Raw genomic sequence first — 18814 nt, forward strand, 5'->3', positions numbered from 1 at the left:
GCCCTGGCTTTGTCCCTCCTACTCATCCATATGAGCACTACTTCTTTATAACTTCATACATTGGATTTCCATTTATTTTCTGAAACTTCTGGTTATTTCTGGTATTCTTTATTAGTTGTGGAGGGAGATGCAGCGTGTCAGTCTAGGCCTCCATCTTGGCCAGAAGTCTCCCGTGTGTCAAGTAGGCACTCTTATGTAGTTTTTAAATTCCTTTTACGCCTGTTAAAATTGAAGTGATTTTTTTTCACCATTTATGATCTGTTCTTATGCTCTGTTTTTCCCCATTCATGAATATACCTCTGCCCCTTTGACAGTATTGAAATTTTACCACTTTTGTTTTATTAAATTTAGTGAACTCAGAAAATATTATTTACAAGTTCCATATCTTTTTCTTTTGGGAAGTATGGTAGATTCTACTGAATGAATGTTAGAACCCTTAAAATTTGAAAATCTGTGAAGAGTACTAAGATACTAAATGCATTTTCATCATGTTTGTATAAATGATATTAAGAAAGAAGGAGCATCTCAAAGAGATGGCATTAGTTTCTGCCTTATATGAGAACAACTAAAAATATTAGTTCACTTGGGACATTGACTACCCAGTATTTCCATATATCTTTATATGGATTTGTTCTTCTTTTTATAAGAGGAACCTACCACTGCTGTTTTTTTTCTTTCCTTCTGACTCTTTCCTACTACTTCCACATTCCTGAAGGGGGCAACTCCAAGTCTTCAAAACTTCCATTTCAGTTTGTAAAAATTTGTTAAATTTTTATTGAGATATGTATACTTGGCATATAACACTTCAAATTTAATGTAGACAAAAAGTTGATTTGATTAAAAATTCCATTTCATTTTGATTGGCCTGTGTGAGGGCATTAGTAGACAGTTCTATTCCAAATAGTGTCTATGTTTCCCTACTTTGCTGCCTCTTTCCCAAAGAGCCTCCCAGACATTGCCATCTTTTGAGCATATCACATTCAACATGTCTGAACACAGAATGTATTTTCTTCCTTAGCAAACCAATTTTCTCTTCTGTGTTCCTTGAGTAAGTATTATGTAATGTTATGACAGGCATAGAGTACTAGGATTGATTTCTTGGCTTAACCTCTTTCTGCGTAGGTTTTTTATCTATAAAATGGAGGTAATAGTGAAAACTATCATATAGGATTATGAATGAGAATGAATTAAATAATAAAATATGCCAAGTGTCCGACACATAGTAAGCCTTTGAAAGGTATTAGTTTAAGACCCTGCTCCAAGTTGCTCATGCTCCATTTCAGGTTCATCATCTCCTGTCTCCTACTTAGTCATCTCATCTTCTTGATTTTACTTTTGTAGTATCTCTCAAGTCTGTCTTATTTTACTACCCATCTTCAGGCTTTTATTACCTTTCTATTTCAATACTATCCTAATTGATCTTGCTGCTTTTGTGATTTCTCCTTTTATTCATCTTGCAAGCTGCTGTCATTTATTGCCTTAAAATAGACTGGATGTCACTCCCAGTTCTAAACCCTTAATGACTTCCCACTGTATTTGTAGTATCTTTCACACAGTTAGTATATCTACATTTTGAGTCCTGCTGATGTTTTAATATTGTCGTATACTACTATGATGCTACATTCTAGCCACACTGTCTATTTTCCAGTCCCTGAACTCTTCTACTGAACCTTTCCTTTGGTCATTCCTTTGGCCTAGAATCTTTTTCCCTCCTGTATTGTCTATTGAAATTAATTTTTTTTAAGTTTAAGACCCTTCCTAAATTACATTAGTTTTAATTAATGCTTCTTACACTCATGCTGTTGTGACCCTTGCTTTTTACTTTAGTCTACTAAAGTCTGCCTAAGTGTGTGAGTCTGCTTTGATTAACTAAATGGTCAGGTTTAGGAAGACTTTCTTTCCTATGTTATCTGACATTGTCTTTGTTTATAGTTTCTGAATAAAGGTTTTATATTAAATTTGATAAAATACCACTAACTAAACACTAATTACTAAAATACTACTAACTAAAGAACTGCAAACTACTGATACCAGACTATATAGAGAGACAGGGTCTTGAATTTGAGGAGGGTTATTTTTAATGGAAAATAAACATAAAAAAAGATAGTGATGAAGATTTGTCTGGTTTTGATACCTCTGAACAGTCTTAGATTTAGATAGATAAAGAAAATTCCATGTTCTTTTCTAAGTTTTGAGAATAACAAAGTGTAGTAGCTTACTCTATATTCATTCAGAGAAACTATATGTTTAAATGGGAATGGATACTTGATGTTTCACACACTCAGGAGTTAAGCAATCAGAACTAGATAGACTTTCTGCATACTTAATTAGATTACATTAGGGCTCTTCCCTGCTCATATAATTTACTTTGTTTATCTTTAGATTTTAAATTTATAATTTAAATTCATCGGATGAATCTTCTGAAAGGTGTCGGTGGTTTTTGTTAATTGTGTGGAGGATATGTGCAGTTTTGAAGACCTGCACGTATATTACTGTTGTATTTGTGTATTTTTTATGGAACTGGTATAGAGATAGTAATCAGTTTTCAGGGTTAATATGTTTTTAGCTGTGGACAAATGCTAGTGTATATAACATACATTTTTGCCCTTTAGAACTTCGGTTGAGTAAGTTCAGAGCATATTTGGAAATATAAAGAAGTCTCATTATATTCTTTTTAAAAATAGTTTTTTATTTTTTAAGTTGTAGTTGACATACAATATTATATTAGCTTCAGGTGTATAACATAGGGATTAGACACTTATATAACTTACTAAGTGATCACCCTGATAAATCCTAGTGCCCATCTACACCATTCCTAAGTATTGCAATATTATTCATGGTATTCCCTATGCTATACTTTACATCACCATGACTATTTTGTAACTACTAATTTGTACTTCTTAATCTATCTCCCTTTTTTACCCATCCTCAAGCCCCCTCTCATCTGGCAGTCATCAAAATGTTCTCGGTATCTATGAGTTTGTTTCTCTTTTGTTTGTTCATTTATTTGGCTTTTAGATGCCACATAAAAATGAAATCATGTGGTATTTGTCTTTCTCTGACTTATTTCACTCAGTACAATACCTGTTGCAGATGGGAAAATTTCATTCTTTTTTACGGCTGAGTCATATTCCATTGTATATGTACACTACTTCTTTATCCATTCATCTGTTGATAGACACTTAGATTACTTTCATATCTTGGCTATGGTAAGTAATGCTGCAGTGAACATATGATGCATATGTCTTTTTGATTAGTGCTTTGGATTTCTTCAAATAAACACTCAGAAGTGGAATTGCTGGGTTCTTTTTGTCTCTTGATATAGTCTTTTTTTAAAGTATTTTGTTTCGTGTAAGTATTGCTACCCCAGCTCTTTTTCTTTTCATCTGTTTTTCTTCTTAAAGGAAGCCCTTTAACATTTGTTGGCAAGTCTGGGAAGCTCTTTATTTCTCCTTCAATTTTAAATGATGTACTTGTTCGGTAATAGTCATCACCATGACTATTTCATGCCAGTTCCTTCTGGCCTGAAATGTTTCTGTTGAGAAATCAGCTGACAGTCTAACGGGAGCTCCCTTGTAAGTAACTAACTGCTTTTCTGTTGCTGCTTTTAAGATTCTCTTCTTGTCTTTTAGCCTTGCCATTTTAATTATGATGTGTCTTGGAATAGGCCTCTTTTGGTCTATCTTGTTTGGGACTCTGCATGCCCTGGACTTGTGTGTCTTTTTCCTTCACCAGGTTGGGAAAATTTTTGGTCATTATTTCTTCAAATAGGTGTCCAATCCCTTCTTCAGTCGCTTCTGGTATTTCCATGATGTAGGTGTTGTTATACTTCATATTGTCCCATAGCTGTCTTAAACTCTCCTCATTTTTAAAAGTATTTTTTAAAGTATATTTTATTGATTATATTGTTACAATAGTTCCAATTTTTTCCCCTTTGCTCCCCTTTGCCCAGCACCCCCCGCCCCCAACAATCCCCCCCCAAGCCCATGCCCCTGGGTCGTACATACAAGCTCTCCTGCCTCATCCTTCCATATATTCTTCTTTTTTAAAAAATAATTAATTAATTATTTTAACAATAAAAAATAACAATCCCTCCCTCTCAGACTTAAGACCCTTTATAATCTTATAAAGGACAATGGGCAAAGGTCTCAAGCTGTTCTAGCTGCTTCAAGCTGGACATGGTCGTCGTCCTACATACCCTTGGGTCCAGAAATCCCTAATAAGAGTGGGGTTGTGGAGATAAGGGTGGCCTTCCCACATGGGGAAGGATTGTGCAGACTCCAGGTCGGTTGGCTGTCCCCAGACAACAGCATGCTTGATTTAACACGCTGGCATCCTTGTTGTATTCTGGAGGCAACAGATTTGGCAACAGGGTTAAAAGACATCATTCAATCCATAACCACTAGATGACAAAAGACAGGCATTAATTTCTCACTGTCCCACATTAGGGAAAAGAAGGGCTTCTTTGGAGGAAGGTGTGCCAGATACATCTCACCTGTCCAAAACCCTTTTGCCCATTACACTTAGTTTGGGCTGAGGGAAATATTTTAGGTTTCCCCTCTCTCAGACCTCTGGGCTCTTTCTGCCCAAGCCATTAGGACAGAAGAGAGAAACCCGTTTTAAAGTGAAGCCCACAGACCACCCTATTCTTCACCAACCCAGCCACTTAGTTCAGCCAAACCATTGAGTCTCAGGAGGCAGCAATGCAGACAGGATTAAGTGAGGCCTGTACATACAGGTAATGAGATCATAGGCTTATGCCCTTATGCCCTTTGAAAACAGAAAACACATGTTAATTTATGTAACATAACCCACATACAAGTCTCTAAATCTGTAGGACTGTGTTATTGGAAAGACATCCAGCTGCAAGGCATTTGACATTCTTCTTGCCTGTAAATTAAACACCTTTGATAATACCACAGACATAGTTTAACTTTCAAATGAAAACAAATTTTAAATGAAAAGAAACTTTAAAGACGGTTAGCTGCACTACTTTATAGTTACCACTGAGCATTGTGATTTTCCTTGAATCACAATTTTTCTCCCTAAGATTACCCTCCTTGTCATTAAAGGGACTGCATTAAGTCCATTTTTAATTTATCCTGTTCATTTGCATAAATACAACAAGAGCAGCAAATGATCACTTATGATCTTTAGTTTTGCTTTGCTGGAACTTAACGCAAGGGACATTTAGGGTGACCTTCAGTCTGCCCTTCAGGGCCCAGAAGCAGAACCACATACCTGACATTCAGCCTTGCCTGTACACACGCGTCCTTTCCAAGTCCTTCTGGTTTTTCATTGTGCCTTAAGGTCCCTTCTAACCATCTTTCAGGAAAACAACCTTCATTTCTTCCCCGGAAAGATTGCCATGGAGCGCGCATCCAACCAAGGTACCAGGCCTTTTATCTCATGGGCTTTTATTACCTTTGAAAGTCAATCCCAGTTCCTTAGGGCTTTTTGGTAACAACCAGAGCCCAAGCCTGTCTCCTTTAGGCATGACATTCCAGTCAAAGTGTTAGTCCAAAAAACCTCTATTAACAACTGGTCTTATTAGTTTTATGCAAAGAAACTTATGTCATTACTTACTTTTTTAGAATGTCAAACTCTGGAGTGATCAGATAGGGAGAAAACTATACAGTGTGAAGGAAAATCCTTGTCCTTCTAATATTCACTGAACCTGCATTTCCATTCTTTATATTTTCATTTTTTCCCCCCCACTAAAAAATTTTTTTGTTTTTCCATTACAGTTGTCCTGCTTTTTTCCCCCTCTTGCTTCCCTGCACCCTGTCCCCCCTTCTCCCACATTCAGTCCCCACCCAGTTGTTCATGTCCACAGGTCATTTATACATGTTCTTTGACTAGACCCCCTTCTCTTCTTACCCCCTTCTCTCCCTCCCATCTCCCCCTTTGTTACTGTTAGTCTATTCCTTGTTTACATACCTCTGGTTCAATTTTGCTCATTTGTTTGTGTTGTTCATTAGTTTCCTGTAATAGGTGATAGCATAAGATATTTTTCTTTCGTTGCCTGTCTTATTTCGCTAAGCATAATTCTCTCTAGTTCCATCCATGTTGTTGCAAATGGTAGAAGTTCCTTTTTCTTTCAGTACTTATTCATTGTCATTTTTCCCCTTTGTACTCGTGTTCCTCTCCGTCTCTCTCTGTTTCTTCATTTTTTTAAAGCAGATCCTTTAGCATGTCTTGCAATGCTGGTTTGGTGGAGATGTATTCTTTTAGCCTTCTTTTGTCTTGGAAACTCCTTATTTCACCTTCCATTTTGAATGAGAGTCTTGCTGGGTAGAGTATTCTTGGTTGTAGGCCTTTGTTTTTCATTGCTTGGAATATTTTTTGCCATTCCCTTCTGGCTTGTAGTGTTTCTGCTGAAAAATCTGATGATAGCCTTATTGGAGCTGCCTTGTATGTTATTAGTTGTTTCTCTCTTGCTGCTTTTAGGATTCTCTCTTTGTCTTTCAAAGTTGCCATTTTAATTATGATGTGTCTTGAAGTGGGCCTGTTGGCGTTCATCTTCATTGGGACCCTCTGTGCTTCCTGGCCTTGCGTGACTCTTTCTCTCCTCATGTTACGGAAGTTTTCTGTCATTAGTTTTTCGAAGAGGTTTTCTATCCCTTGCTCTTCTTCTTCTCCTTCTGGAATTCCTATGATACGGATATTATTACATTTCATGTTGTCCTGCAGCTGTCTTAGAGCCTCTTCAGTCTTGTTTTTTCATTTTGTTGCACTGTCTGGGAGTTTTTGTCTACATTGTCTTCTGGCTCGCTGATTCGATCTTCTGCTTCCTCTAGTCTGCTTTTATTTCCTTCTACTGTGTTCTTCAATTCAGAGATCGTATTCTTCATTTCCTCCTGTCTCTTATTGATAGCTTCCATGTCCTTTTTCATGCTGGTGTAATTCTCAGTAAGTTCCTTGTAGTTTTTCTGGAGTTCCTTGTAGTTTCCGCTGAGCTCATTGAGCTTCTCCATAATCCATGTTTTGAATTCCATATCTGATAGTTGGCTCCCCTCTATTTCATTTAGCACTCTTTTCTGGGGATTCTACCTTTCCTTTCAATGGGGGGTTGTTTCTCTTTCTCCCCATTTTTGTGACTTCTATTGTTTGTTTGTGCTTCTTAGAATGATTTGCACTTCCTGGATCTGCCCCTGGTGGCATCAGATCTTGTACCAGTCTGGGCCTAGGCACCCTGTTGGAGACTCCCAGGGATCTACTGCCTTTGTCTGTCTTCTTTAGTTGTTAATCTATTCAATCTGTGATTAGCTGTCAGGCTTAAGGACCATGGTGTGGCAGCTTAATTCCTGTAGGCAGGGCTTTTGCTTCCCCTCAGGCTGAGGCCACTTGTAGGGGGGAGAATGGTCTGCCTGCGGTGTGGGGATGAGTCAGCACTAGGACCCGGTCGGCCGCTTCCCCAGTTCTCCCCTCAAAGCCACCACACCAGACTCTCCCCTAGCGTCTCTGGTACTCTCCGCCTTCCCTCTGCTTGAGCCCAGGGTAAGTGGGGGCCAAAATATTTTCGAATGTAATCTGCTTAAGAGCTCGCTTTCTCCAGCTGTTTTCTCCGGCTAGCAAGAAACCCTGTGGCTTTTCGTTTTTCACAGCTGGATACTATTTTACTTTCCACTCTGTTGCTGTAGGCTGGGAAGCTCAGCTGGGGGTTTAGACCCTGCCCTTCTCAGGGGGAACCCCCGGGTGCTGAGCTATTTCTCAGTCCCTTCAGCTGCCACCTGTGTGAGCCCTACCAGCCCTTCCGTGTCTCCACACTCCCTACTGGTCACGTTGTGATGTAGCGGTCTTTTCTGTCTCTCCGTGGTTATAAGACTTCTCTCCAGCTAGTGTTCGGTTGGTTATTCCAGATGATTTCTCCAAAATTAAGTTGTAAATGCAGACTAGTTCTGGGAGGAGGTTAGTATAGCTTCCACTTACTCTTCTGCCATCTTGTTTCCTCCTAAAATTATTTTTTTGATGCTCTGCTTGGGTGTTTTTTTCTACCTTGTCTTCCAAATCACTGATTTGATACTCTGTTTCATCCAACCGTTTATTCCTTCCAGTGTATTTTTATTTTATTTTAGATATTGCAATCTTTATTTTTGACTAGTCCTTTTTAAATTTCTATGTCTCTTTTCATGCTGTCTAGTATTCTTGTAATCATTACTCTAAACTCTGTAGCTGATAAATTGCTTGCCTCCATTTCATGTAGTTCTTTTTATTTTAGAGTTCTCTTGTTCTTTCATTTCGGGCCTGTTTCTTTGTCTTCCCATTTTGGCTGCCTCTCTGTTTCTAGTATTAGGTAGATCCGCAAAGAGTCTGGTGCAGTCCTATGTCAGACACTATCTGTGAAGGGCCTTGGCAACCTGTTTGGAGCTATCAGCAATTCACAGCTTGTAGCTTCCTGTACTGGGCCTGGTTGTGTGTAGAAGGAAGCAAGCTGCATGCCAAGACCAGCTTTTACTGTCCCCATGCTCCAGGGACAGTCAGCTAAAGTCTCAGAGCACCTGAGATCCACCTTCACTGTTAAACTTAATTACTGAAATAGCCTGTAGTTGTACTCAGCAGCCAGTCTCAAGCTCCACAGGGTGAGGTTATTACTTCCACCCAGGATGATGCCACTTGGAGAGAAGTACTCTGTCCAAGAAAGATTTCCTGTGCAGTACAGGGATCCTTGCAGCTGACCCTTCAGCTCTTTCCCCAAAGCCACCAACCCCAGTCTCTCCTCATATGTGTCTAGTCTATTTTGCCCTTTCTCTGCTGGAGTGCAGGGTAAGTGGCTACAAGGAAATTTGGTGTGTTGGTCCTTTAATAGGCTCTCTGCATCTCTCCCATCTCTACCTGACATACAGAAACCCTGCTGCTTTTTGTATCCATATGTTATTTGGGTTCCTTTCCTGGTTCTGGTGCTCTAGCCTGGGGAACCCAGCTTGGAGTTTAGACCCCACGTTTCTCAGGGGGAGCCCCAACAACTGCTAAAATATCCCTCTGGCACTTCAGTTGCCACTTGTGGGAGCTCAGCTAGCCCTCTTGCACCCCTGTACCCCCTACCAGTCTCATTGTGGTGATGTTGCTTCTTCCATAAGTCCTTCATTATAAGGCTTCTCTCCAGCAGGTGTTCAGTTGGTTATTTAGCATGATTTTTCTATAATTTAGTTATAATTCCAGTTTGGTCCTGGAAGGAAGTTAGTGTAGTTTCACCTACTCTGCTGCTACTGGAGAGTCTCTCCTTCACTTTTAAATGATAGCCTTGCTGGTAGAGTAGTCTTGGTTGTGGGTCCTTGCTTTTCTTCACTTTGAATATTTTGTACCAGTCCCTTCTGGCCTGCAAAGTTTCTTTTGAGAAATCAGCTGACAGTTTTATGGGAGTTCCCCTGTAGGTAACTAACTGCCTTTCTCTTGCTGCTTTTAAGATTCTCTCCTTGTCTTTAATTTTTGGCATTTTAATTATGATGTGTCTTGGTGTGGGCCTTTTTGGGTTCATCTTGTCGGGACTCTGTGCTTTCTGGGCTTGTATGCCTTTTTCCTTTGCAAGGTTAGGAAAGATTTCTGTCATTATATTTCAAAATAAGTTTTTAGTCCCTTGCTTTCTCTCTCTCTCTTATTCTGGTACCCCTAAGATATGAATTTTTATATGCGTAATGATGTTACAGAGACCCTTTAAACTATCCTCATTTCTTTGGATTTTTTTTTTCCTTTTGCTGTTCTGATTAGGTGTTTTCTACCTTAGCTTCCAAATTGCTGCTTTGATCCTCTGCTTCATTATTCTACTTTTGACTCCCTCTAATGTTCATCATTTCAGTTTTGTATTGTTAATTTTTGTTTTTTTAAATATTTTCTGTCTCCACTTTTATGTTTTCTGAGATCATTGAGCATCCTTATAACCAGTGTTTTGAACTCTGCATCTGGTAGATTGTTCATCTCCATTTTGTTTAGTTTTTTTTTTTTTTTTTGAAGTTTTGTTCTGTTCTTTCATTTGGGACATGTTTCTTTGCCTCCTTATTTTGACTTCCTCCTTGTGTTTGTTTCTATGTAGAGCTACTTTCTCTCCTAATCTTGGTAGAGTGGCTTTATATAATAGGTGTTCTGTGGGGCTCAGGAGTGCAGTCTCACTAGTCATTTGAACCAGGTGCCCCAGGTGTGTCCCTTGTGTGGGTTGTATATGTCCTCATGTTGTAGTTGAGCCTTGATTGCTATTGGCACATAAATGTGAGAGATTGACTGTTGTGCTGATTGGTTGTGAGGATTGGTTGTGGCTATGGTGAAGAAGCTATTGTGTAGGAGCTGACCCTATGGAGCAAGATTCACTTTAGTGGGGCTCTGGTGCCTGCCGAGTCTGCCCTTTGACTGTGTCATTTGTGGAGGTGGTTGGGTGGTGGTCCGGTGTGGTCGGAAGCTGGCCCCAGGTTGTGTTGGTTCTAGGGTCTCTTGGGACTTAAAGGTCAAGTTATGCTGTTGCCTTTGTCCAGCCCGAGGCCACTTGATATGAACTACAATGTGATCTGCAAATGGTTGTCATTTGTGCTTGTCGTGGAGGTTCCTAGAAGAGGCTAAGCTGTGAACTTCCCAGCTTGGACCTGCTCAGCAAGTGGTATGGGACATACCAAGGCAAAATGCTGCTTGTTTTGGAGTCTGTGAACCTTTGTGAAATTTTAGGAAAGTCTTCTGCATCATCCAAAACAGGGCCTTTGTATGGAAAGACACTGGAAATGGCTTGGTGGGGCAGGTGGAACAGTGTGAGCCAGGTTGATGGAGATTCATATATGGCGCTGGCCTTTGCCTACAGGGGAAGGGTTCATCAAAGAAACAATGGCCTCTGCCAGCACTTCCGTCTGGGAGAAAGGTCTCCCTTAGCTCTTGCCCTGATGCCACACACTCAGTCTCTTCTCATATGTCTTTTCTGTCTCTGGCACCTTTTGAGCTGCTACTCCAGTGCTGGGGCTCAGAGGGAAATGAGTGAGTAAGTCCACTTGCTTGACATTTAAGAGAAATACTTGGGACTCTAGGAGCCCTCCATCTCTGTTAGCCGCAATCCCAGCTGGTATTCACAGCCAGAAGTTATGGGAACTTTTTTTCCTGGCACTGACACCCTTGGCTTTTGGGCCTGGTGTGGGGCTGAGTCTCCTCTCTCCTCAGGTGAAATCTTTGCAGTTGAGTTATCCCTCTCAATTTTTAACCCCTATATGTGGGTGTGAGACCAACCTGTTCTGTGTCTCCGCCCCTCCTATCAGTCCCCATGTGGCTTCTTCTGTATATTCTTATAGGACTTCTGTTTAGCTGGACTTCAGGCAGTTCTCGATCCTGGATGTTTTATTTTATAGTTGTAATTTGGATATGGTCGTGGGAAGATGGGAATACAGTTTTTACCTACTCCTTCATGTTGACCAAGTCTGATTATATTCTTGAACTCCTTAGGAAATAATGATGCTAGTACCAGAAGTTAATGTAGGTTAGTGAACTTTGCTCAATGTTCACAATGCTTTTAAAGCTATTTTTGTTCTGTTTTTTTCTGACCATACTGAAACCCAAAGGTATTAACTTATAGATATTATGCCTCAATAGTTTGTGTTTTAATGAGAATGTATCACATTAATCATTTTAAAATATTGATGCTAGTATAAGTGGTCTGTTTTAAATGTGTTAGGAAAGAAGGACTACATCTGTGAAAAAGTAAATATTTTCCAGTAGTAACTACACAACAGAGAAGCGTGGCAAAAACTGCCTTACAGAAGTAGTCAAGGTTACTATCAGCAGTAATGTCATGTGGACTTTATATATGCTAATATGATAGGATGAGAAGAACACTTCACTTCTGTGGTATTCTTTCTATAAACTCATAACTCCAGTCAAAATATGGGGGCGGGGGGGATCAGCTAAAATGATTAAGGGCATGGAAAACAAGGAAAGAAGAAGAAACTATCACAGACCAGAGGAGACTAAGGAGATAATAATGAATAAATGTAATTTGGTATCCTGGATTGCCTCCTGGAACAGACAAGGACATTAATGGAAAAAAACAGCAAAACCTGAATGAAGTCTGGGCTTAGTTAATAGTAATATACTGATGTTGATATCTTAGTTTTGACAGATGTACCACAGTAATATAAGATCATAATGTTAAGAGAAACTGAAAGTGAATGAGGGGTATATGGGAATGCTATGTACTGTCTTTGCAACTTTTCTGTAAACCTAAAGCTCCAAAATAAAAAGTTTATATTTTCCAGTTCAGTTCAACAAATTTTATTAAGTGCAAGACAGTGCAATTTATTCCTACTGCAGGGAATAAATTATGTAAGACACCTCCTCCATCCCTGCCCTTGAAGAGTTGTCATCCTGACTGGGAAATAAGACAACTAATACAAAGTGGAATGTGATGGAGCCTGTGCAAAAAATGAACAAGATAGGATTTGGGGAAAGGGTAGTGGTGTCTGAAGTTGGAAAGTAACATTACATGAAGGCTGGCAAACCTGTTCCCTCTCCCCCCAGCACACACCAAGGGGATAGCATTTAAATGAACTTCGAGTGGGCAGGATTTCAGTAACCATAGTCATTGAAAAGGAAATAACTGTGTGTGTCATACCAATAAGACTGGGCACTTGGATCAGACAGAGCTACTTTGCCATTCACTAACTCTGAAGACCTTGGGCAAGTTATTTAATGTCACTAAATGTTTCTCATTTGTAAAATAGGATTAGCAATTCCTCCTCCACAACATCACCAAGAGAGTTAAATGAAGTTTGCACGTAGTTTAGCATAGCATCTGATACATAGTAAACTGTAAGTGTTAACTATTAGAAATGGAGAAAGGCGTATATTTTTGTAACATCATCATCCTGGCCAGCCTGGACAGGATTATAATGAGAAAGAATAGGATTGGATATACTTAGAAAGGTAAGTCAGAACCATATTGTGAGTGCTTTGACTTATAAACTGAGCAATTTGAATTTTTTGGTGGTTATTGGGAAGTCATTGAAGATTTTCATGTAGGGGGGAATAAGGAGATTGAGTCTATTAAAACTAATTTGGTAAAAGAAGAATGAAGGGAGTTTTTTAGAGGTTCTCATATGGGTTGATGCCTTTCCGTATCCTTGGTGAAACAGACTTAGTTTTAGAATCCTGTGAAACAGCTCAGAATGTTCTGGGTGATTACTGTCATGTGATGGTAATCTGTTACCATGTAGTTTGGGAGTCTCAAAAGCAGGATCATGAGTATAGTATCAAATACTTAATATATATTTAATAAAAAAGGTTTATATTTTTAGGTATATTGGCTTAGACCTCCGTTTATAAAGGTCATAGTTTTCGTTTTGCTCCCCTTCCCTTTTTAAAGCAGTTTAAGCTTTAAAGAGTTAAATAGTACTTCACTGACTTCCTGTGAAGCTTTGTTGAAAGAAGTTCCGTTGTATCTATTTTTAAAGCTGATTACTGTGAGCAGAGGATGCTGCTATTGAGTTAAAAATGTCATCTCAGTATGTTCTCACTCAGCATTCTTTGGATGATATTAGCATTTGTCTGTAAGATTTTAATGAGAAGGAAAAGTAGCAATTATCACTGAAATGGTACCAGTAACTGAAATATTTAAAAGTACTGATCACTTCACCTTTCAGCAGTATAATTAATTTATCATCATATATATGAGTTTTTCGGCCCACAAAAATGACTGATTAGCAAAGAATGGGTTATATTTGACCTCATTTTGGGAATATTTAACAACTCCAGAATGGTATCATATAATGTTGTACAGTTTGTTAATCGTTATATTAAAAATGTTAATCATTTTGAAATTTTCCCACTAGGAAGTACAGAATCATTAAGTCCAAAGTATTAAAATAGATTTCATCCTCAATTTTTTGGTTTTTTCCCCCAATGTTTTATTATGAAATTTTTCAGTCATACAGAAAAGTTGAAAGAATTTTACAACAATCATATACCTATCACTTAGATTCTACATTTAACTAAATTATCCCTTCTCTTTTTAAAATATCAAAGTTTTTTCTGAGTTTTTGAACCATTTTCACTAGGCAGTATTTTGCAGTGGCTGAATTTTTTTTATGTTTTTGTGTTATTTCTTCAGAAATTATTAAATTCTTTAAGTAAAATAACATAATCTGGGATTTAGACAATCTCTTGTGTCATAGTAGATAATCTAATCAGATTAGATTTAATTTTTAAGGCCCTATATATAGTTCATACAATTAACTGTTTATTTAAATTCCGCAAGATTCCAATTCTTTGCAGGCAGGAATAAAATATACTTTGAAAAATTATTATTTCTTGGTAAAGTTTCTGGTGCTCAGTCATATAAGGATAGGCACTAGCTTTCTTTCTCTTGTGTCTTTTTTCCTCTTATGGAATTAAACTAGCAATTAAGACTTCTTTTGCAGTTTAAAATTGATGGTATATAATAAATTTATACATAGGAAGAGATTTTTAAGAGTAACTAATTCCATCTTCCTTATATTACTTCTGTGGCAAGAGAGGCCCAGAGAGGGTAAATAACTGCCTAAGGACACAGTAAGGTAACAGGAGATCAGGAAATACATTTTAGATCTCTAGTCCTCCTTCAAATACTGAGTTAAAGAAAAACTTGTACTACTTCCTACTACTGGAAATTAAGAAAAATAAGTTTCCAGGGCATTTACAAAACATTTAACAATTGTGTTCCTTTGTGGATCTTTGGAGAATTGTTAAGACATATTGTATGAATTAAAGTAATTGCTGAGGGAATTTTGAGAAGCATTTATTATCTTGTAATAAGCCTGGATATCCATTATGTCTTATTGTTCTAAGCTGACATTTTAGTCAGATGGTGCTGATTAAACTCTGCACTATCCACTGTAGACACTGAACCATAAATAAGCCTAAGGCCTTAAAATGTTATTGAACAGAATTTCAACTCAGCAGTAACAAAATGCTCTGACCCATGGGCTTCTATAGATTCTTTATTTCCTTTTAAGAAGTGTGATGCTTACGATGTACATCTCTGTTAATTTTAAGGCATGTACGTGGCTTTGGGAGACGATGCATTCTGGAGTAAGAAAGTGTCTTAAATTGATTTTCAGTAACTATTTTAGTCAGCATTTTGAACTGCTCTTGGGTACCTGGTGCCATTATATCCTGTGGTCAATAACTTCCGCGTTTTTGTGGCTTACTTCACAAATTAAGAAACCTTTCTGTCCATTGGGTATGTGTATTTTATCTCTGGTCCAGCAGAGAGGTAGATTTCTCAAAGGAGAATTGTTCGAAGAGTCAAAGATGTTGACAAGGCCCAGGTATCCCAAGACTTGCTTTCTGTCTTTACTTGAGGTTTGGCTTAAAAAAAAAAAATCAATACTCAATAAAAAATTTTTAAAAAATAAACACTTAGGGAAATTCCTAAGACAACCCTCTAAAATGGCAACCCTCTGTAACTCGCTCTCACACCCTGCATTGTTTTTCTTCAAAATACTTTTTCCTCACCACCTGATACTCTCCCCTGGGGACTTAAATGCCATCATAGTAGGAACATTGTCTTGTTCATAGTTGTATCCATCCCTAGTGCCTAGCACCTGATAGGCATTCAGATGTTTTCTGGTGTAATAAAGGTTAGAAATTGTGCCAGATTCCCAAGGGATATAAACAAATACACATCTGAAATGGATTCAGCTCTGTGTACGCAGATAACTATAGTAAAGGATGGATTCAGATAACTAAGAGAACCTCAGTGAAAATGCTGGGGATATTTTAGAGATTTATTACTTCTAGCTGGTCTCTTAAGAAATGACCTTTAAGCAGGGGCCCAGAGGCGGGAAAGTGAATACATATTAGTAGTAGTACATATAAGAAAAGGTAAGGTATTCAGTTTGGCTGCAACATACTAGTGAATAACTAAGAAATTAGTTAGAGAGGCAGGTTAGATCCAGGTCAGTTGAAAGTCTTAAAATTACAGCTGAGTTTAGGTTTTGTCCCATTGGCACTGTGGAAATTGTTTTTTCCCCTCCTTAAAAGGCATTTATATGTGGTATGGTTGGACATCCATAGGAAGGGACTGAAGTTTGAATTATGGAGTTGGTGGGTAAAGGTAGCAAAGAATGTGTATTAGAATAATAATTCAGGTAGGATTGACAACAAATGCTCAGCAAATTGACATATAAATCAGATACGGAGAATACGGAAAGTGGAAGAAGCCCGGATGGGTCCAAGATTTTGAACTTGTGGAAAGTAAGAGGGTGTTGTCATTAAATATAGAAATAGAGAGCATGAAGAAAGAACAGATTTAAGAAGGAAGATTAATTTTAAACATTTTGCTTCGAGGTGGCCAGCGTTTGAATGGAGAAAGCTTGGTAGCAGATGGAAAGCTACCAAGGCCTAAGATTTGGGAATCTTTTGCAAAGTATTTAAAACCTTAAGATTGCAAAGGAAGAGTCAAGAGGGTAATGGAAAAAGAAAGAAAAATAGCAAATTATTGGGAAATAGTTTTGTTAAGAGAATAGGAAGAAAAGCCAACAGAAAAACGAATGCAAGTAGGAGAACCAAGGGAGGACAGACAATATTGGAGAAACCAAGGAAAGATATTTTTAGGAAGAAGTAAGATTCAAACCTGTTTCTTCCAGGAAGAGCTCTGTTGTAATGTTGGGAGCAGTGATGTGTATTTTTTCTGTCATATCATACATTATTCTGCTGTACTGTTTAGTATAGTTTTTTACACATAGTAGTAGGTTCTGACAGTTTAGCATATCTTAAGGGATTCATGGACTCTCATCTGCCTATCTTTTAAAAATTAACATTTGGCAGAATGTTGTATTAATATTGAGGCTCAGTGCGCTTTGTATGCAGTCTGGTGTCCTGCTGGAATAGTAAGGAAAGTCTTTGGGAATAATTGGTGCTTTGACGTTTTATTACCAAGTTATCTGATTGAGAATTATCTGTGATATAGTCTTGATTGTTTTTCTTTTTGAAATAGTAAAAATCCTGATCAGCAATATTTGAAAGATCTCAAAGGGAGGAAAACAATAATGGAGTTTAGGCATTTGATAAGTGCTTGTATTTGAGCTATTTAGCATACAAATTATTTTAGACTATCTTTAAGGAATATTAATATTTATCACTTTTGTAAGTGCTTTCAGAAAACAAATAGGAAACTAGAAGGAAAATAACTTGCAACAAGTACAGGAAGACAAATATCAAAAAGCTGAAGCTGATTTGTTGGCACTCTCAATTGAAAGATTTCAGCAGCATTTTACAGAAAAGTCAGGCTAGAGAGAATTGGTCACTTTGGTGCAGCATTTTATCCAGGAAAGATAAAGGTGGGACTGATGGGGACTCTCCAGTATAGCATAAAAAAAGGAAAATCTATAATAAAGAGAAAAATTTTAGGAAATTAAATTTAATCGTGAATTTACTTGAAATTTTATAGTCCACTTGTATGACAAGAGTAGTCTTTTGAGGGCACAAATATTAATTATTGAGGCAAGGGGAAATAAGCATAATCAGTAGCTGTTTTGGTGTATAACAATATCTAAGCATTGATATTTTGCTTTGTGTGACAACACTATTAAATATAAAGGTAATCTGCTGAAGACATCTAAAAGTAGAGCTATTAAATGGTGTGTTAAATTGGTACTGTGTAGCATCTTTATAATCACATTCATTAAACAGGTTATTAAAGTTAACTAATTGTTAAAATAGAGTAGTAGCACATGCACTTATGTAGACATTTTTACAGTTTGGATGTTAACATTTCATTTTTGGAAAGGAAGAGAAGTTTTTGTAAAATCTAATGTAGCAAAAATATTTGTTGTGTCTGGATATTTAAATTTTTTTTAATTGATAGTTTTAATTTGTATGAGGTATATGATATTTTTATTATCCAGAACAGCTTATGCAAAGCAGGAAATAATATATTTTGTTTTTCTAACATTTCCTTCTCTTTTAGTGAATGGTTATAGCAGTATACAAGTTCTTATTTATTGTTGAACCCTTTAAAAAAAAAGATTTTATTTATTTATTTTTAGAGAGAAGGGAAGAGAGGGAGAAAGAGAGGGAGAGAAACATCAATGTGTGGTTGCCTCTTGCATGCCCCCAACTGGGGACCTGGCCTGCAACCCAGGCATGTGCCCTGACTGGGAATTGAACCGACAACCCTTTGGTTCACAGGCCCGTGCTCAATCCACTGAGCCACATCAGCCAGGGCTGAATCCTCCTAATTGTCATCCTAAAAAAAGTAAATTTGTTAGTTCATGTTCAGAGTTATTGGGCCTGATTAATTTAAGATTCAAAGCCTTAAAATACATTACTGTCATGTTTGTTTTTTCTTCTTTACTTACTATATGGCATCTATTTGAATGGAGAAAGTTAGGAGTGGGCCTAGTGGATTCAGCAGTCTTTCTGCCATTATATTTACATCTTTCATATGATATTAGGGCAAAAACAATTTCTTAAGCCCTCCTTTGAAGAAAGATGACAATATCATAGAGTGTAGCTGACCCTTGAAAAATGCAGAGGTGAGAGGTGCCTAAGACCACACCCCCCACCCGTTGGCCAGTCAAATATCCACTTATGACTTAGCCCCAAGGCTGAACCACTAATAGCCTGCTGTTTACTGGAAGCCTTACTGATAGCATAAGCAGTTAACACAGGCCCTGGCCAGGTAGTTCAGTTGGTTAGAGTGTCATTCCTATGTGCCAAGGTTGCAGGTTTGATCCCGGATGAGGGCACATACAAAAATCAACCAATGAATGCATAAATAAATGGAACAACAAATTGATCTTCCTCTCTCTGCCTCCCCCTCTCTTTCTAAAACCAATAAATATTTTTAAAAACCATTTGATTAAACCCAACT

General features: G+C 37.9%; 1 protein-coding gene across 1 annotated transcript in view; it reads left to right on the top strand.

Moving 5' to 3' along the window:
• The window catches only part of CBL (Cbl proto-oncogene), a 137392-nt gene that overhangs the window by 66452 nt on the left and 52126 nt on the right, over positions 1–18814 (top strand). The window lies entirely within an intron of this gene.

This window comes from Furipterus horrens, unplaced genomic scaffold (genome assembly GCF_987537825.1).
Source record: "Furipterus horrens unplaced genomic scaffold, mFurHor1.1.pri manual_scaffold_2, whole genome shotgun sequence".
Lineage (NCBI taxonomy): Eukaryota > Metazoa > Chordata > Mammalia > Chiroptera > Furipteridae > Furipterus > Furipterus horrens.